The sequence below is a fragment of the Podarcis bocagei genome (assembly GCF_964188305.1).
Source record: "Podarcis bocagei genome assembly, chromosome: 9".
Taxonomy (NCBI): Eukaryota; Metazoa; Chordata; class Lepidosauria; order Squamata; family Lacertidae; genus Podarcis; species Podarcis bocagei.
In genome coordinates this window covers 36,939,948-36,960,499 of record NC_138134.1, presented here as the reverse complement: position 1 = coordinate 36,960,499, position 20,552 = coordinate 36,939,948, and the positions used below count along the sequence as shown (strand labels likewise).

Here is a 20,552-nt window from a genome sequence, read left to right as displayed (position 1 = left end):
CACTCATGATCATTTTCAATAAACAGTATTTTAAACGAGGGAGGGAAACCGCAGATGGTGGGCATTTGTACTTCTTGTGTTGTACTATATAATGAGTAATAGTAAAGAGAAAATTCAAAACACAGACATTGTTTAATTTCCGATAACAGCTGGTGATAACATGGGTACACAAACCTTCTGAGGCTTTCAAGTCAAGCTGTTGCTTCTCCATTCCCTCTGAAGGAATGTGTGAGGCTGGTTCAACATATGCCTCAGAATGAAATGGAAATAACAAGACAGAATGTTGAGGTACTTGACAACACAACTTCATCCTGCAGGTGGGGGAAATTGTGATCCTTCCTTTAAAACAAAACAGAAATATTGATAAGTAGAAAACTAGCCAAGCTAGATTTTTAAGTGCGGGAAAGTGTTATGCAGTCAAACTCTTTTTAAAACAACAACTGTTTTTTAAAAAATGTATCACCTACATGCAGTTTGAAGTGCTACAGTCCATTTTGCCAGACAGCATTTTATTACCTCACTCTGATGTAAGTATAGACCAGCCTTCAACAACCCGGTGCCCTGACGATGTCTGGGATTACAACTTCCACAGCTGGGAAGCTGAGGCTGTTGGGGGTTATAGGCCAAAACACCTGGAAGGTACCACATTGGTGATGGCTAGCACAGACAATGCTTCAAACTTTCTCCTTGTGCAGGAATAAAGTAAAATAAAATAAACCCTCAACTATCAATCTGCAAAGCAGCAAATCATAAAGGTAAAATATGATGTTATAAAAAAGTTAGAACTGTTCCTCTCCAAATGCTTCGGGGGACTATTTGCCTAGCAGCATCTATGTTGGAACATTCAAAGCTAGAGGCTAATAATTTCATTTTTAGGAAGTCATAAACAGCAATCCTTTTCTTCAGATGATGAAAAGTAGTATTGATTGAGTGTATCCAAATGATAAACATGTTGTTGTGATATCAGTTGCAGATGCTTTAAGTATTATGATTCCTGTCTGTTTTGGTGATAGGCACAGCAGAAGTAAATTTGTCTTTAAGAAAGGGTAAGATATTCAATAGGTATCTGTGGTAAGGTCAAAAAGATAATCTCTGTGTTTTGTCCTGATCATAAAATAATCATTCATCACCAGCATCATTTCATGGCTACAATTTGCCTTTTAAATGTGTGTATATTTAGAAAATCAGAATGTAGTAGATATGTTAAGGAATATTTATACAGGACACTTTGTTTGCACGTTACAATTAAATTAGAGAAACCTATTTTGATAAAGCTAGGTATTAGAGTAAGCAAATGTAAGGACTCCCCTATGTATTGCATTATGGTCCCCAACCATCTGCAGAATTTGATGGGGAGGGATATCAGGCTGCAAGAGACAGAACTTCCATTAGTGGGTGCCAGAAATGCCCTTAATATGAGAGGAACTCTTCCCACAGATCCAACTCCATGTTTTGTGAACAATGAAAGCTGGGATATGCGCAGATCAAAACTGAGCCTCTACTTCTAATCTTTAACATGAATATTTCATAAATAGAAAAAAATGTAGGTCTTGATAAATCCAGAAAACATTTTCACTTTTGCAATAGAATTTTTCTTTCCTTTCTTCTCCAGTAGCCCTCACGCAAACTCCAAAATTGGCCGGGGGGGGGGGGGGAACCACCTCAAGCAGATTAGGGGGCGGCAGAGGGAACCTCAGTCCATTCCACAAACAATTTCTATTTCATTGGAGGGCCTTTTGATTTCACCCATAATATCACCAAGATATGTAATGATCAGATACTTTCGTTTCAAGAACTAGCAATCAATATAAAAATGAAAAGACTGCCTTTCTGTCAATATTTTGAAAGGCACATAGTTATCACATTAATCATGCAACATGTCAGGGCGAGATCAAAGTTTGAGAAACTTGGGCCACAAACAATATTAAACAATCTATTAAGGTATCGAACAAGGAAATAATGGCAGGATTTCCTGGCAACTTGCCCATATCAAACTAAATGGGAGGAAGGCTTGGAGTTTTGCTGCACTGCAAGATGCATGAGAATTGATTTGGTATAATATATCCTATAAACTGATACGCATAATCCTGAAGGAATATGTCTCTCAAATATGTTTCAGCAGCACTTAACATTATGTAATTCCAACAACAGAAACCTAATTTCAACAATGGAAAAACCCTGGAAATGTGAATTATAAAACAGCCCAACAGCTTTTATGCATATATGATGGCATTGCAACAAATATTTTTTTAAAATAACACCAAACATTCTGGGGGAAAGTTACAAAACAAATCAGGGAAATATTGGGATATGATTTGCCAAGGGATCTAGTGGTCTTACATTTGTAGTATCTGGAGGGCCGAACTGAAACATATAATGAATAATTTGTTTCAGATCAATGCACTGCATATAGCAGATAAGTGGAAGGATAATGCTGAAACTGCTTTAATGAATGTCTTTTTAAAAATGCAGAGAGCAGAAATAGTAAAATTATGTTAGAATAAGTTATAGATAACAACAGGAACATATATTTATTGAAAACTGGATAATGTTTATTCAGTACAGTACTGGAATGTAAATAAGTAGCTGCCGTATACCACATCAGCCTATTCATTCATCTAACTAGTTTTGCCTACTACTCAGAATCCCAGCAGGTAAATGCAATTGCTCAGTGAATTTTTCCTCTTTCTCCCCAGTTATAATTAATTCCAGGCTAGTTCTGTATTCTTCAAATTGCAACCTCCCTGGTATCTATATTTGGAAGTACATTATCTACTGATTTGGGGAGATGATGTTGTCATTGTAGCAATACTTACACTGGTGGCGGCTGTGTGAGATCTTCCTGAAGTTATTGGTTATTTAGCTCCAAGATGAATATCCTGCAAGGAAATATGAGAGGAACAACAGGCAGAGTGGAATGTCATCTTTAGTGTACCTATAAAACATGTAGGAGGACAAGCGTTATTAATCAGCTCTTCGTTTCATTTTGTTCTTCCTGACTGTATGCAGTTTGTCAATCTATCACCAAATGCCCATCAAAAAGCTGCTTGTTTTCAGGCATTCTGGGTTGTCCATTAACTTCTGTGGGCATATTTTTATGTATGCTTCCTCTTTTTCTCAGGTTTCACATTGCTCCATCATTGTAAGTGGGAGTGACCCCTGATCAAGACCCCTGATTAAATTTCAGGACCCAGTTACCTGGAGGAATGTCTCTCCCATGATTAAAGGTCTTCCAGGAAGACCCTTCTGGTTGCATTGGCACCAAATAAAGCCTGGCATACCAGGAACATGTGACAGGGCCTTCTTGGTGGTTGAACCACAGATGTGGGTCACTCTTCCCCCTGAGTTTTACCTGATACCAATATTACCCGACTTTCATCACCATTTTGAAATGTTTGCATCCCACCAGGCATTCCAAAGTACACACACACCTTTTGTATTAATTGTATTCTGATTTAGCTACCTTGGTTTTATATGGAAATCTCAATACTACATCAGCCCAGTAGTTTATTCAGCAACCTTAGCTTTTGTAGCCAGAGTCAGTCCTCACCCTTTGAGACCAAGTGGGGAAAGACCTGCAAGCCAGAGTGCAGATCTCCCAGGACTCACAGCCAAGATGATGAGATATAGTTATGATTTCCATGCTATTATCAACATCATGATCTGCCCTGAGATTGTTACTTGATGAACGGCAGAATTCCTCCCTGTCACAATCCGAACTCCACCCACTTCCCTGTTGCACTGACAGCATTTTTCTAGTATAATGGTTCCAACGGAGGTAGATGCTGCTGGCATACAACAGTGGGTGCTATGCCAGCCTAGAATCCATTCACTGACACATATTTGATGCAAGAAGACTTCGGAGCAATCCTATCTCTGCCCAGCAGGTCTAAATTGTGGACAACATTAGTGGACTTCATAGATTATGTTGCTTTCTTGGCTAAAGATGAGACCTGCCCCATGCATTCACAAAATACAAATACAAATGCACCACACGAAGTCTCAAGTTTTCTCAACTGGGACTTGGAGAGCAGCTTGGCAGGCCTGTGCCTGAGCTCCTGGTAGGCATATATACATATAATCCCTTTCCACATTATAATTTCAGTCAGGGGAGTAACTTGTCAACTCACTTCTGTTACTGACCATTCTAACATGGAAAGGGGTCTTTAGAGAGCTTCACAATGAGGCGGATGAATTCAGAAAAGCTATTCTCTATAATGTAACAGATCTCACAAGACCAAATGCATCATTTACTCTAAGGATATAACCTTGAAAATTTGTGAACCAACTGAAGTAGTCATTTCTTTTTCAAGCCCTGTTAGGCATAACATATCACCATTTCCCTCCTGCTTAGAATACTGCCTAAATTAGTAATTAGGAACACTCCAAATCTTCAAAACAATATGGAGTTCAAGCAATTAACAATGTGATCCTATGCATGCTTACTCAAAAGTAAGTATCCCTGTGTTCAATGCAGTTCCATTTAATTCTGCATAGGACTTCAGAAGAGTACCAAGAGAGAAGGCACAAATATTCAAATACTAGTATAATATTTATGTATTGATCAACACTGCCCTCATGAATAGTTGGAGGTCAAGGAACAGAACTCTCCAGCTTCTTCACATTTCACTTTCTACATAGAGAAGAAGATCTCTCAATTTTACTCTGAATTTCCTTTTACTAAAGAAACCAAATAAAACTCAGGTTTTCATTCATTATCATGAGGGGTACCATTTCATGGAAAAAGATGAAATTTGAAGAAATGCTAAAAGGCCCACCTGGGAATATGTTCAGATTTAAACGGCAAAAAGTATTTTAAGAGAATTTGCTGTAGCTTTTGGTATACTTCATAATGACTCTAGCAATGCTATCATAGTCACATAGAATCAACTCAACAGAGGGATTTCTGTCTTTGGTTTACAGAACTACCGAAATATCTTCTGTGTGCTGCTGTTCCAGGATGCAGAGAAATCTGCTGAGGGATAAACAGATTTATTTATTTTTTACTCCACACATTCAGGAACACACAACCAGTTCATTAGGGCTGTGTAGGGAATAGGAGAGCCATACAAAGCTGACCTAACCCTCATCCTCCTCTTGGTTAAGTTACTTTTACTCTAGAGCTTGACTGAGCAAAGAATGGGATGGAAGATGCAGAGCTCCCCTTTCCTAGTTTATCCTGGAACATTGTATGTTTACAGAGCAAGGGTAGGAGTTGGTGGGGGGGGGGGAGAAAGCCCTATGGGGAATCACTCCATGCATGGATATTGTGCCCACATAAAGAAGGGTCGTAGTCTTAGTCTATAGGACAATTAGTTTGTAATAGTAGTTATACAGTATGTGTATAAGCTGTGAATTGGCCAGAATTATAGGTGCCCCTGGAGAATAATTGCATTTGGTCAGAAACATGAGGAGGGAGAAGCAATACTCCCCACCTTCCTGAAATGGCATTGCATAAAGTCTGCATTGTATAAAAGAAATTGTAGGTCAACCACCTTGGAGAAAGATGTGCTTTTAGAGAGAGATCTTTGTCCATTTCCAAGATGCTTATTCATTAAAATTTGTCCATTAAAATAGCAGAGAACATTGTGTGGGTAAACGTCTTATTTAGAAACCTTCCATTTTTACAAAACCAACTACCCTTCATAGCACATTTTTTGCAGCACACACTGAATTGGATTTTCAATGCACACTGAGCAGCGTGAATACAACAAACCTGAAGAAAGCTTATTTTCCTACCTGTAGGGCTTTGTTTACTAGTGTTGTTCTTCAAAATCATTACAGGGATGAAAACCAAGAAGTAGAAGTTACCACATGCCTTGACATGCAATTCTCAGCAGCACCAGAACACTATCTGGTTTAAATTGCCTAGTAATTTATTGAAAGAACAAAGGGGGGGGGGGAAATGTGCAGGTTCCATTGCTTTGGACAGCAGAGAGCTCTTTTTCTCTCTTTTTAATACTGAAAAAGAAAACAACAAGGGGGAACAATTTTCCCAACACCAGCCATTTTCAATCCATCTGAACTCTGAAACGGTTCTTTAAGTTTTACAGACTGCATACATGAGGCTTCCAACAGTGACTACTGCAAAACATAATTATCTTATTTTGCACTTGCTTTGCTATCCTGATTTTGCATGGTTTACTTAGTATACTGTTTGGGTTTATTATTGTTTGCTGCTTTAAGTACATTTAGTAGAAGAGCAGGAAGAGATGATGATGATGATTTAGGAAATGATCAGAAAGCTCTCCAAACAATGTACAAATATAATTATAGATAAAAGCAGGGCTTTTTTCAGGAGGTAATCAAGGGTACGCAGAACCGGCACCTCTTTTGTTGTTAAAAAAGTGTGGCATTTACAGGGCTTTTTAAAAAATTTAGCAGGAACTCGCCAGAACTCAGTTTCTGCACCTCTCAGGTGGGTGCCATTGCCATTCTAAGAGAACAAGGGAGGTGTTCATGGTGAGTCCCAGCACCTCTTATTTTCAAAAAAAAATAGCAATTAATAGACAGTTAAAAGCATTAAAACTTTTTTTAAAAAAACAATATATTTATCATCATATTAGTATTAGAATTGTTATTGTGTGATCAGGTGGTGACAGCCCCTAGCCCCCAGGGATCATAAGGAATAAAGAAGCAGGGGCGTGAGTCACCACTTCACACACACACCATAAAGGTAAAGGTACCCCTGACCATTAGGTCCAGTCGCGGACGACTCTGGGGTTGCGGTGCTCATCTCACGCTATAGGCCAAGGGAGCCAGCATTTGTCCACAGACAGCTTCTGGGTCATGTGGCCAGCATGATTAAGCCACTTCTGGTGAACCAGAGCAGCGCACGGAAATGCTGTTTACCTTCCCGACAGAGCGGTACCTATTCGAACTGCTAGGTTGGCAGGAGCAGGGACCGAGCAACAGGAGCTCACCCTATCACAGGGATTCGAACCACCAACCATCCGATCAGCAAGTCCTAGGCTCTGTGGTTTAGACCACAGCACTACCCGCGTCCCCACACACACCACATAGGGAAGAAAAGATTAAAGGATTCCACCCAAGGTCATAACCCCCAAAGATGTGATGAATTGCTACGGGGATGACAAAACCTGCCAATGCAGGAAAATTTCTTCCCGGTCCTTCAACAGCAACCAGTCAAAGACCGTTGCAGTGCTGGCTAAACAGGAAGAAAAAGTTAACCTGCAAACAAGAAACATTAAGCAAAGGGAGGCTGAATCTCCAGAGCCAACTGCCTGGCTATTGTCGGCTCCACCCCCTATTTATAAATGGGGCTGGCCCCACCTCCCAGCAAGAAACTTGATTACTGAGGCTGGGTGTGAACCTCCAAAAACTAACACTGAGAGGCAAGCCAGCCCCTGTTTGCCAGTAAGCTCCCTGGGAACTGTAGCACCATGTGCAATCCTGCAAAGGGCACCCACAATGTAAACTGTGAGTGCTCATTGTTGTTGTTGCTAACCCCTTGATTTTTTTCTCACAAATTTTACCTTATGCAACTCCACTTTTCCTACTAGTAGTTGTGCTGAATTTTTCAATTTTCAATCTCCAAAAATGAGGGGTGCTAGAAAGTTTGAACATGACATGGGAATTCAAAATATATGTTGGTTAAATTTAGTTTTGCTTGGTAAACAACTACATAAAAATGTTGACTTTTTTAAGATTTTTGTGTAATTTCTATTAACTCTCAATTTCAAACTTGTCTTATTTTTTTGTGAAAAATATGTGTGCAAAATTGCATACAGGTCAATAAAAACATTTGCCAAGTAATATGCTTGAGCATAACAAAAAGTGGAAGTGACAAGAAGACAAGAAAAGAAGGCTTGTTGAATATAAGCAGAGAAGTAAGCAGAATGCTTCAAGAATATCAGATGAAATAATTTTCTCTGCTGATTAATTTTATCTGCTGGTTAAAATGAAGAGCAAATGGCTAATGCTCAAATGGAAATGATGGAAGGCTATAATAAAAACTAGGTGGTGGGACATTGAACACCAGGAACTAACAGCAGCAGCAGAGAAAACATGTTCCCCGCTTAACTTTCAACTTTCTTGGGCATATGAAATTAAGCACAATTATCTTGAATTTTTGCTTAATCCTCAAGAAAGAAGGGCATTTTCGCTGGCCAGGTTTAATTCAAATCCTTCAAACCTCCTACTGCTTTCATGGATGCTGGCCTGATCATGAAGGACACAAGAGACAAGAGGAGATCCAAGAGAAAGTTATGAAATCCCTGGATCAGGAATTTGATGATCTTTCTCAGAAGGGTTGAATCAACTGCATCTTCTTTTACGACCATGAAGATACAACTCAAGTTATGCTGAGAGCAGACAGTTCAATAAGCAGTTCCCCAGCATCACCACAGAACAGCATTATTCTGTGTGCAGTGAGGCATGTGGAAGATATCTTTACCACTTAAGAGAAAGGCTCAAAGAAAGAAAAACCTGCTGAAGTTATTGCTAATAATCTTGTAGATTTCATGAAGAAGAAAGGCATTGATAAGAGCCAACAGGCCATTGGAAGTGATTCTAGGAATGTTAACACTGGCTGGGAGGCTGGTACCATGCATTAGGTAGAGGCAGGGGCGTAGGAAGTGGGGGACGGGCTGCCCCAGGTGCCATCATGGAGGGGGGTGACAAATTATCAAGGAACAATTACTGCCCTACTAGGGCGATTCATAAAAAACTTTTTTTTTAAAAAAAATGCCTGCTCCAAAGGTCTTATCTTACTACACTAGGGATTATATAGCTATATCTGAAATTTCATGCATATCAGTTAATAACTTGACCCTCCTCCATGAAAATAGCTGTTTACTTGGCCATTTTTCTATGTCGTGAAGGCTAAAATTTCAATTCAGTGGAGTAGGGTCAAGATATTAACTGATATGCATGAAATTTCAGATATAGCTATATAATCCCTAGTTTAGTAAGATAAGACCTTTGGAGCAGGCATTTTTTAAAAAAATCAATGGGGGGGGCTGACAAGAAATTTTCTGCATTGGGTACCATCTGACCTTCCTATGCCTCTGGGTAGAGGTCAAGTTTGGTTGTAAGCTGATCTGGCATCCTCCATGCCAAAAGTGTTACCTCAGTGACACTTGATCACAGAACAAGTAACACTGGCAAGATACTAGACAGTGCTGCAGATCTTGAAATTGATCCTTCATTCGCCAAACTCTCAACTGAAGAGCCTCTTACGTCACTAAGTGATAATGCCATAAAGGTTCTTGTCTACTATTCAAGCATACAGATATCAGATCACACAGGCCACAAGTACAAGAAAACTTCACACATATCTACCTCTTCTTGAAATTGTTCTAGTGAGCCGTTCCAGGTGGTTAACAACAGCAAACAGGCTTTGTCACATATAAGTTTCAAAACATGACTTAAAGGCAAAACCCTCAACATCGTAAGAATGATAGTGGAATCCATTGTTTGTCTGCACTACCCCTACAAAGCAAAACACTCTTGTGTTCAGATGACAGTGATGAGAGGAGAGCTGGTATCCAAAAGAAAATTGACTTGAGGGGTGGAAATGATGAGACACTAGGAGATTTTCCTGTATGACTGAGGAAGACACATTCCATCAACCCCAGAGCTTTGTTCCTGTTGGAGCTGATAGACAGGTCAGATGGGGTATATGAACCTTCTTTGACATGTAAACGTACTGCAGCAGAAGTAAAGAAGTTAATTGATGAGCCCATGCAATAGTCACAGTAGCCCTGTCATGCTCAGGCTATAGAGAGGTGTGTGAAACAAGTCACAGAGGCAGCAGGTAGGGTGTATATGCATGAGAAATTTTAGGGCCACATCAGAGGCCAAGAAGCAAGTTGGCAAATGAGGTCCAAGAAAGAAACAAAGCAAAACATGATGAAACTTGTTGTTTAAATTTCTTATTAACTGATGTCGTTACTTTCTAATGTTGCTTTTTGATTCCAGGGTAATGTTATATGCTTAGTAGGATATGTTTTATGCAGAGAAACAATTTTTATAGCATTATCTGACATTTTCAGAAGGCAAACTTAAAATTCTTTTGATTTCCAAGAAGAGTTTATGTGCTTTTAAATCAAATGTAGATTTACCAAGCTAAGTGTTGTCCAACCACAAAAATAATAGCAGATTTGAATACTTCAAACCCAAAAAAGTATGCTAAGACCCCTCACTGAAAAGAATTGCAAAAGTTAAAAGTGTTGCTCTCCAGGCACACCTGGAGGGCTTCAGTTCATAGTCTTAACAGCTATAACTGAGTTTGGTCTCAAGTATCCATCTGTGTGTGGTGAGAAAAGGGGACAGTCAAATGCAAATATATTAGAAATGACTGAAAGGATAATGGCAGTAGCAGACAGAGGGAGTGGAAGGGAACAAGCTGGAGTGTTATCTAAGACTGCAATCCTATACCTTTTTACCTAGGAGCAAGTTCAATTTAACCCAATAAGGCTTCTTCCAAGCTAGATTTCTTTAACATCATAATAGGGAATGCTCTTCTGCAAAGCCACAACACAGTGTTTGCTATTAACATATAACAGTTTCCAGCATTGCTTCATAACACTAGGAATAACACATGGTGCCAGAAGTAGGCTAGTCTGAAGTACATTTCTGGTAAGGCAGTATGAAATATAAATATTAAATAATAGCATGCCATTGGCTCACAGAACGTGAAAACCCTCACAGGCAAATGAGCAGGTGCACATTTATGATGGCTCAGCATGAACACAGACTGTAAAAGTTATTAAGAAAGAGGCTTTGCGGTCCTTTTTAGTGCCACTTTTGGATGGCCAATAATAGAAAAGGAAAGCACAGCATCTTCAAGTCAGAGCATGCAACACTAAGGAGCTCTAACCCAGCACGTGATAGTCTGCGCAGAAAGTAGTATCTCTACAAAGGGTTGATATGATGGTGATCTGGCGTAAACATCAGAAAGACACAAACAGATTGAACAAGAGCTTAGAAGATCTACAAGACAAAGCAAAGCAATATGGAGACTGGTAGAACACGGCCTAAAAGAAGTGGATAGCATTTGCATTAAAGAGGCGGAGGGTAGATTTCCTTTTAGCAACGGATAAGTGTGTAAATTTTGATTTCTGTCACCGTCTCATTTTTATAGACTAGCTCAGTTTGCCACATTTCTGCATCTGTTTCCAAATTATTCTTTGGAATAATATGTTCATGAAAATTCATCAGAATTTTAGTGTGTCTCTCCCCTAATATACACATTTTAATGTGTGTGTTTTTCTGATATACAGCATTTTGTTTAATTACACCTCCCATGCTCCCATCCAGCTCTGCTTCCCTGCACAATGGAATTTAATGATTCTCAGAGTATTAATGATAATTTGCATGAAAAGCTGGATGGGGATGGGGGAGGCCTGCACAGACTTCTCATTCCTGCATGGGTACATCCTCCTCCTGCACAAATGATGAAGGAAACACACCAGAAGTGAGTCCTGCAGTAATATTTCTGCATGCAGGCATTGCACCTGAGGTAGAACTGTCATCATATCCTGTTTATTAAATAGTTATTCATGAATTAAATAAAAAGCTTAAATTAATTAAGTAAAAAAGAGGTGAAATCTGAAGCTTTTCCACCTGCTGTGCCCTCCCTAGAGCTACATTTCCCTTGCCTGATCATTTCCCATCTGCTCGCATTTCACTTGGATTATATATGGCATTTGTGTCTAGCCTGCTTCTTTCTAACATGCTGGCTTTACAAGCTGGCTTCCTACAAACTCGCCAGTTTTACAGGCACCGTTGTGGACTGTATCTCTTTTGCTCCTGATTTTGGTTTGCGGCAGACTGTGGCCAGGGTTAAGTGTGTTAAGCTGAGGAGAGTTGATGTGTGTGGCGGAGATCCTGCCCTGAAGCTAAATATTCTGTCTTTTTTGTGTAGGAGTTCCTTGGGCGGGAGAGAGCAAATTTAGGCATGCCCAAGGGCTTTTGCGTAGCTAGTAGGCTCTCACTTCCTTCCCCTTTGGCCAGTATCGCATCACATGCTGTATCATAAATAGTTCCAAAACCTCCTGCTTTTCAGAAGCACCTTACAATTTGGCTGCTGCTTGAGAAACGCACAGCATCAAAGCCTGCTGGGTTTGGCGAGCTTGTAATATGTTTGATGTGAAGAGTCTGAGAATACGGTGAGCCAGATCAAAGCTGTGTTCAGCCAGCTTGACAGTGGCAGAAAGCATCAGAATGGCCAGTAAGATAATGGATCACACTGAATATTTCCAGCAGTTCAAGGGTCAAGTGAAAGAAACCATCAGGAAAAAGTGTGTGTGTGTTTGTCTGTTGCTAGCATTTCCCTTCTTGCTAACTATACTACTATTCCCCATTAAAGCAGGAATACGGCATTGACTGTAAGTATTCAGTTCTAATGAAAGAAACCAGTGAATTTTTATTTTTTATAATATTCGTTGTCAAAATGTAGCTATTGTACAACAGAAAAGCCTACTAAGAGTTGGAGGGGGGGGTATGCACTGCCTGCAGTCAAAGCCAAGCATATTTAGTTCCTGCATTGTTTCAAAATGAAACTTTGTGATGTTAGGCTGTCTACTGCGACAGGTGTTAACATGTCAAACAGAAAATTGCCATCTATATAGAAGCCAAAATTATTTATTGCTACTCTTCCCTTACACCACTTCTCTGCAAGGTTTTAAAATCCATATGGAAAATCCATATGGCTGTTTCATAGCTTTTTTGTTGTTGATCCTCCCCCTTCTTCAATAGTTATTCCTCTTGCTAGTTATGCGTTTCTCTTTTGATTGATGTCAGTTATGCTTGGGAGTTAAAAGAGCCCAAGCCAAAGGATCCTTCATTCTACCCTTTTAAAATATAAGCTTATTTCATTTGTCCTCATCACCTGCCAAAAATATTCCATTTCATCCCCTCCTCCATCCTTCCTGGCCACTGAGCTTGCTCAGTCCTCAATGGGCTGATCTTGGAAAGTGGGTTTTCCCCCATGAGGCTTTCGTTGTACTTCAAAAAACCTTGACATTTCCCTGAGTCTGGTGATACCTCTCTTGTGCATAAGTGATGCTGTCTTGGCTACATAATCAACACATTTCTCCCCTGAAGACTGCAATTCATATATAAAATGAACAAAAAACTCAGTTGCAAAATAACTACCGGTAAATACTGTCCTGATGCTTTATATTGGTCTTACTGTCTCCTAATTGCATGCCTAGGAAATGGTGCAGGGTAGGGCAAGGAATAGTTATTACCTGCTAGGACAGCAGGAGATAAAGTTCTCCAATTATTTTATGTTCTCGCTTTGCCTGTACAGACACTTGTATTATGAAGTAAGAGGCTAGCCAGGAATGTAGAATAATCACATCTTACATTCCTCCTATATGAAAGATGATACAGAAAGAGAGAGAGAGATGAAATTTATTGGTTTGTTAGTGCCACACACACTGATATGATTTCTGATGGCTTCCTAATGTCATGTATCTGCAGATAAGCTATCAGTCTTTCATTGAGATTGCTGTACAGTTAGCAGGGAATCATTAGGAAACTTCAAAATTTATGACAGAAATTATCCTGTTAGAATGATCGGCAATGGAAAAACAAACCAACTCCTTGCCTCTTAATTCTGTTTTACATGCAAGTGTCAGGGGGTGGAATATATGAATGTATAGGGGAAAGATCTTGTTAAAATAAATATATGTTCCCGTAGTTATTTGGAATCAACCTAATATTGAATGAAACAAGAATGGATGTTAGGTTGAACATGCATGGAACTGCGTTGAAAGCAGATAAATGATCACTAGTGAAATGGACATGAAAACACAAACAACAGATTGAAGGTAATCCTTGGAAAACAAAGTATAATTTCCATCTGTTCATGAAAACCAGTAATCATGAAATGAATCACTGACCCAAAAATGTTAGGTCTCTGGCTTAAAGGAGAAGTTTAATTGAAATGAGAATAGAGCTAACTTAAAAACTCAAATTTGGAGATTAGAAAATTAACAGGGGTTTAAAGCTGTTAAAATTATTTTTGGAAAGTTTTCACATTTACTGGAATGAAGACTTAAAGCAATGGAAATATAGAAAGCTGGAGAAATGTGGCAGGACAAATGTTCCAGAAAATTATGCAACCCACATGAATACTCATCATTTGAAGCTGACGCTAATAATGTGCTGCTATCAGTATCGTGTTAATTTTCAAAATGGTCCTGTGAGCCAGCCATCGTTACTCATATAAACAGATGTGGAAAAGGGGCCAGTGTTGTTTTCTAAACCATGCAGTGAAGATAAGTGCCGAATCCTGATCTCTGAGTACTATCAGACTCTAATGTCAGTAAATCAAACTGAGTAAGAACCAATTCACACAATTCCTGAATGAATCACTGGGTTTTGTTTTGTTTTGTTTTGTTTTTAAAAAAACTTCATTGCCACCCACCATCATGATGATTGCATAGAATGCCATCCCATTTGGATTCTGCATGAATTTGTCTCTCATGGGCAGGAATGAGGAACCTACGTATGGCTCTCCAAATCATAGAAATATAGAATTGTACAGTTGGAAGGGACTCGGAGGGCCATCTAGTCCAACCCCTGTAATGTAGGAATCTCAGCTAAAGCATCCATGACAGATGGCTTGAAGTTTTACTATGTTTTTATATATGCTTAAGTCGCCCAGAGTGGCTGGAGAAAAGCAGTCAAATGGGAGGGAAACAATACTACTAATACTACTAATACTACTAATACTACTAATAATAAACCTTCAAGGAAGGAGAGCTCACAACCTCCGGAGGGAGACTGTTACACTGTTGAACAGCTCTTACTGACAGAAAGTTCTTTTTGATGTTTAATTGGAATCTCTTTTCTGGTAACTTAAAGCCATTGGTTCAAGTTCTCCCTTCCTGGGCGGAAAAAAAACAAGCTTGTTCCCTCTTCCATGTAACAGCCCTTGAGATATTTGAAGATGGCTATCATATCTCCTCTCAGTCTAAACACACCCAGTTCCTTCAACTGTTCCTCATAAGGCTCGGTTTACAGATCCTTGGTTATCTTGGTTGTCCTCTTTGCACATGTTGCAGCTTGTCAACATTCTTCTTAAATGGTGGCACCCAGAACTGGACACAGTATTCCAGGTATGGTCTGACCAAGGCAGAATAGAGTGGTACTATTACTTCCCTTGATCTGGACACCATACTTCTGTTGATACAGCCTTTTCTGCTGCTGCATCACACTGGTGACTCATGTTAAGCTTATGGTCCACCAAGACCACTGGATTCTTTTAACATGTACAGCTAGTAAGCTAGGTGTTCCCCGTTTTATATTTGTGCATCTGGTTCTTCCTGTCTAAGTGTAGAACCTTTAATTTGTCCCTATTCAAATTCATTTTGTTAGTTTGGACCCTGTTCTCCAACCTGTTAAGGTCATCTTGAATCCCGATTCTATCTTCTCATTCCATGTTGACTGACTTTCATGCTTCTGATATTTGCTCTCTATCACTGCTTAAAGGAGAAAAGCAATTCCACTAGGAATTTGGGTTGGCTGCATTTGACTTACATCTCTGGTAAGTGAGGACATAGGCTTGGTTGGTTCTAGCTTTGAGGCTGTAGGCCCTGGCCCTACTCTTCCCTGTTGCTCCTCCAGTCTGAGAAGATTAATTTCTGCCCCGTCTGACTACCCCTCTCTTCCCTCACTGTGAAGATGAATAAGAAATCATCCAATGTTCTACCCCAAAATGAACTTAGCTCCTGGAAAATATAGTATTGACTTTCAGGCTTAGTTCAGAGATTTTTGAACTAGCTCAAATGAACTAGTTCATCCCAAGCACGACATATTCCAGATTGTAGACCTACATGGCATGCCTACAGTTGTGTAGTAAAAAAGGTAAAGGTAAAGGACCCCTGTATGGTTAAGTCCAGTCAAAGTCAACTATGGGGTTGAGGCACTCATCTTGCTTTCAGGCCAAGAGAGCCGGTGTTTGTCCACAGACAGGTTTCCAGGTCATGTGGCCAGCATGACTAAACCACTTCTGGCACAATGGAACATTGTGACGGAAACCAGAGTGCACGGAAATGCTGTTTACCTTCCCGCCACAGCAGTACCTATTTATCTACTTGCACTGGCATGATTTCGAACCGCTAGGCTGGCAGGAGCTGGGACTGAGCAATGGGAGCTCACCCCATCACGGGGATTCGAACTGCCGACCTTCTGATCAGCAAGCCCAAGAGGCTCAGGGGTTTTGTAGTATTTAACAGATCTCAGTTACAACTTCTGAGTGAATTGCTGATCATGAGCTTTCCTTTAGAACGTGTTAACTACTGATTAATTTTTGGCTAACGCTAATGAACCTGGAAATAAATCTTTACCTAATTTCATAGTGTCATAAATTCATCACACTTATTTCTGAATAAATTTGCTGCACTATTGTCAATAATAGTTTCTGAAGTCCTCTGGTGCCTCACTTCTTCTCTGAGCACTACATGCCTGCTGCCTTTTGCCTGGAAAGGAAGCCTATATTTTTCAGTGGTAGGTTTTTTGGTGGGGTTTTTTTTGCCATACTTACTCCAAAGTTTCTATCAGTCCTGATTCATCTTTGTCCCTAGGCATGACTATTTTTCACTTCACTGCGCTGCTGTTTATTGTTCCCAAGTCATTGCACTTATTGCTCAAGATTACAGTTAATTTTCCTTTGGTGCAGCAATTGGATTTTCATTTTGTAAAAAAAAAAGGGGGGGAAGAAATCTCTCTGAAGAACCTTCAACAGAGAAATACATTGCTTTTCATTACACATTCAGTGCGCATTTAATTAAAAGGGGGAGAAATTACCTGAAATTTAATTATGAAGGAAGAATTTAGAAGGGAGCTGAGCCAACAATGCCTTTCAGTAGCACCAAGATATGCATCAGATATGGCTATCAGGAAGATTTTTAAAAGGGAAAGAATATTAACAACCTAATAGCAAAAGGTTTCCCCCTCTCCATCAAGAAGATTAAAATAAGAATAAATTTAATATTCATGAGCAAGACATGATTTTTCACATACTCGTTTTAAATATACTAAGGCAATTTCAGTTTGCTTCAGACTTCTGTTAAGAACCAAATTTTCCTTTTTTAAAAAATATATATATAATATTTATTACTTTTAAACCTTACAAAAAGAAAAAAAGCAGAAAAAAGAAGAAAAAAGAAGAAAAAACATACAGTACAATATATAAACAATACACAACACAACATTAACACATTAAACAAAACAAAAGCAAAAACAATTCAAAAAACACACATCATACCATCTCAATAGCCTCAATATCCAAAATTTTCCAGGTACTGTCAAGTGCTGCTTAGTGGGCGGTGTTTGTGTGGGAATCATCCTTCCCTGTTTTTAAAAGCACTGATGCAGTTGACAGTACAGGGGGTGCAATTTTACTAGTAAAATAGGCATCTTAAACATGATAGATATATAGAAAGAAATCTTAACGTACTGGCTGTGAGCTTTATAAGTGTGATGTATTTGGTAAGAATAATGAAATGTGTGATAATCTTCAGTCCTCCTTTTCACTCGGGAGCTGGAGGTTTCATGTATTTACTTGTCCTTCATCAAATATGATCCCAGAAAGGTTTATAGATACCAGCACCTGCATATTAGAACTATAGAATGCAATCTAAATCCATTTTAAAATTGAATCCTATTATACTGCTCCCTCAAACGCATCTATTAACTACAGCTGGCCTAAACAGATCTGGCCTAAACAGACCTCTCCCAAAGACTGAAGTGAAGAAGGACATCTCCAATCATCTCTGAAATTCACATGCCTTCCATTTGGAGCCAACTGTTAATTAATCCCATGGGTTAAGAGTTGGGATGCAATTGCCAACCCAGAAATAATAGTGGAGGCACTCATGACTTGACAGTGGAATTTGCAGGCTGCAGAGGTTCTTACCTGATTTTTTTCCACAGGGACTATAAGACAGAGTTGTTCCACCTGGCCTTTGGCTTAGAATCAGTTTGATTGTCTCTCCCTCTTTCTTTTTCCTTTCTCCTCCTATGAAGAGATTGCACCCTAATGTTTTAATGTTGTACCTTAATCTTTTAAATTGTATTTTAATCAACTTGTTTTTATTATTGGTTGTTAGCTGCCCTGAGCCTGGTCTTGGCTGGGGAGGGCGGGGTATAAATAATTTATTATTATTATTATTATTATTATTATTATTATTATTATTATTATTATTTACTACTACTACTACTACCCACCATTTCCATTCTTCTTCAAAGTGGCCTGCATCAAAAACAAGGGCAGGATTTGTTACTTCTTACACTTACCACAGTATTAAAATGATGTTTATATAATAATATGCCACACTCAATTGTCCCATGAACCTTATGCTCCTGAACGGTTTCCCCTAAAAGCTCTTTTGCATCTTTAAAAGCTGTCCAACAGAAATCCAGCCCCCCATTTCTCTCAAATTGTTTGTACTCATCTCCTCTGATTTCTTCTCCCCATGACCTTTTATACCTAACTTCTAACCTCTTGGCCCACCTAAACCATAAACTCTACATAGCTAAGGCCTGGTCTATCAGAATCTTGCCTAGAAATAGCAAGGTTCTATACCTCCAGAGGCTAATATTGGCCAGAAATGGTTGACCATTGACAATAGCATAAGTAACTCGGTTGACTAACAGTGGCCACAAACAGGCACTTTTAATTAAACTACAGATGTGCAGTGTCAAATTTAGGGCAAATTTAGAGTGCCATGGCAAGGGGGTATAACGATGATGATGATGATGATGATGATGATAACCCTTTTTATATGGGTACCTACTGAGAAGATCCATTAAAAAACAACAACTGTACCAAAATGAATTATTGTGAAAATAAGAAATATCTATGGCACCAAATTTTGTTTTCATTCAGGGCACCATATTACCAAACTCTGCCCCTACAAAATGTCTTATAGGTAAAAGTACATACCAAATTTTCCATGGATCTAAAACAACAAATGTTTCCTCAAAGTCAGAATATGAATTGATAAATATTTCTGAAAAAAACACCCAAAAAAATCTATGGAAGAAAAACACACACCAAGCTGTCAACATGCCAGAGTATCTCATAAATTTAATTTCATCACATTTTAATGTGTTTAACATAAGTATTTTCAAAAATATTCTTTCTATGCCAGTGTTGGCATGGAGCATCCTCAAACATTCCTCTCTTACACAGCCAAGTTTTGAATCAGTCCATCAAACCATTTTCTAGCCATAAATCAGAAAACATACTCCCACAAATTTTCCATTATTTATGGCATGATTCAACTGATGCACCTTCAGCATAGGGTCATGATTGTGGCCCCATATGAAGGAACCCATATTTATGGTAAATTTGTTGGAATGTGGTGTGCATGCATGTGTGTTTTTCTCAGTATTTTCATACTGAAGGATAATTGTGTGTTGAGAAACAATGGTGAATGTTCAGAGTTAAAAGTATCACATGATGGTTCCACCACTTGCCAAGCCTACCCCACATTTATGGCTGAAGTTTCCCAGTGCTTTGGCAAATGTGAGCTGATCTGCAAACTGATTGGATGGAAATGCAACCAGATGACTGCCTTATGCAGAAATCCACACAGAACACCTCAACCCACACTTTTGATATGCCAATATTTTTGTGCAAAATGGTTTCTTGGTTGCCGCAATGCCACATGTCCTTTTTTCCTTCTACTTTATTTGACTCTCATAAGCTGCTTTGTGTTTACAGATCAGCCCTGCAGAATCCGATAATGATATCCCTTTGTGTGGATATTTATTACTAATCACCAGCCAGAAATGAGTGAAGCAGCACTTGCTACCAACCTGCTTAAAATGAAAATCAATAAGCAGAATGAAAAGAGAAAGGGAGGATCAATAATGCCTGAGAGATTTTCCTGGGAAGCTAAGGCAATTTTCTTCACGTGAGAAGAGTTGTCTATAAAGATAGTGTACTGGTGATCATGGTCCAGTGTGCTCTGTCCTCATTACCCTGGTGTTGCTGGTTCTGGTTGTAGGCCATGGTGGAAACAATATCCACAGAAGCACCCAATGTCTATAGGTGAACCTGGAAGAGATGGGGTCCAATAATCAGCATCCAGTAATCTGAAAAAGAATGTTGTGGAGTTGTCCCTTGAGTTGTAAATTTGAACTAACAGTAACATTGGTGCTTTAAGGGCAACGTATTTGTTATATATTGAAGATGTCAATGGAGAACATGGCAAAGTAGCTGGATGGTTGTGCTGAGATTCCTTTGACATTTTTGCTCCTTTTTTTAGGAAGTGGGAGAAATAAATTATTCACAGATTTACAGAGTTCACCATAGGGTATCAATTCACTGTTTGAAATCTTGAACTGGCATAAGTAACAGATGATGCCCATCTATTGCTTGTTGACCTCCTGTAAGGGAAAGTTCCCCTTATGACTGGTCCCTTTGGCAAACTGCTCTCATCATCAAGGTATGCTTCTTAATTTTAATTGAAATCTATTCTTCTAAAATTTGAACTGACTACATCTAGTCTTGTCCTCTTCAGTGGGTCTCTTCTGAGTAAAATCTTGCTGAAACCACCCTAAAT

The 20,552-nt window shown here is 39.2% G+C and overlaps 1 long non-coding RNA gene across 1 annotated transcript; it reads left to right on the top strand.

The window, feature by feature from the left end:
* The first annotated feature begins 595 nt into the window (after window positions 1-595).
* On the top strand, window positions 596-20,427 carry LOC308595211. The gene is made up of 4 exons (XR_014011920.1): window positions 596-755; window positions 6,385-6,462; window positions 15,469-15,523; window positions 20,256-20,427. It is a non-coding gene; the product is annotated as an uncharacterized lncRNA (long non-coding RNA).
* Window positions 20,428-20,552: the final 125 nt, after the last annotated feature.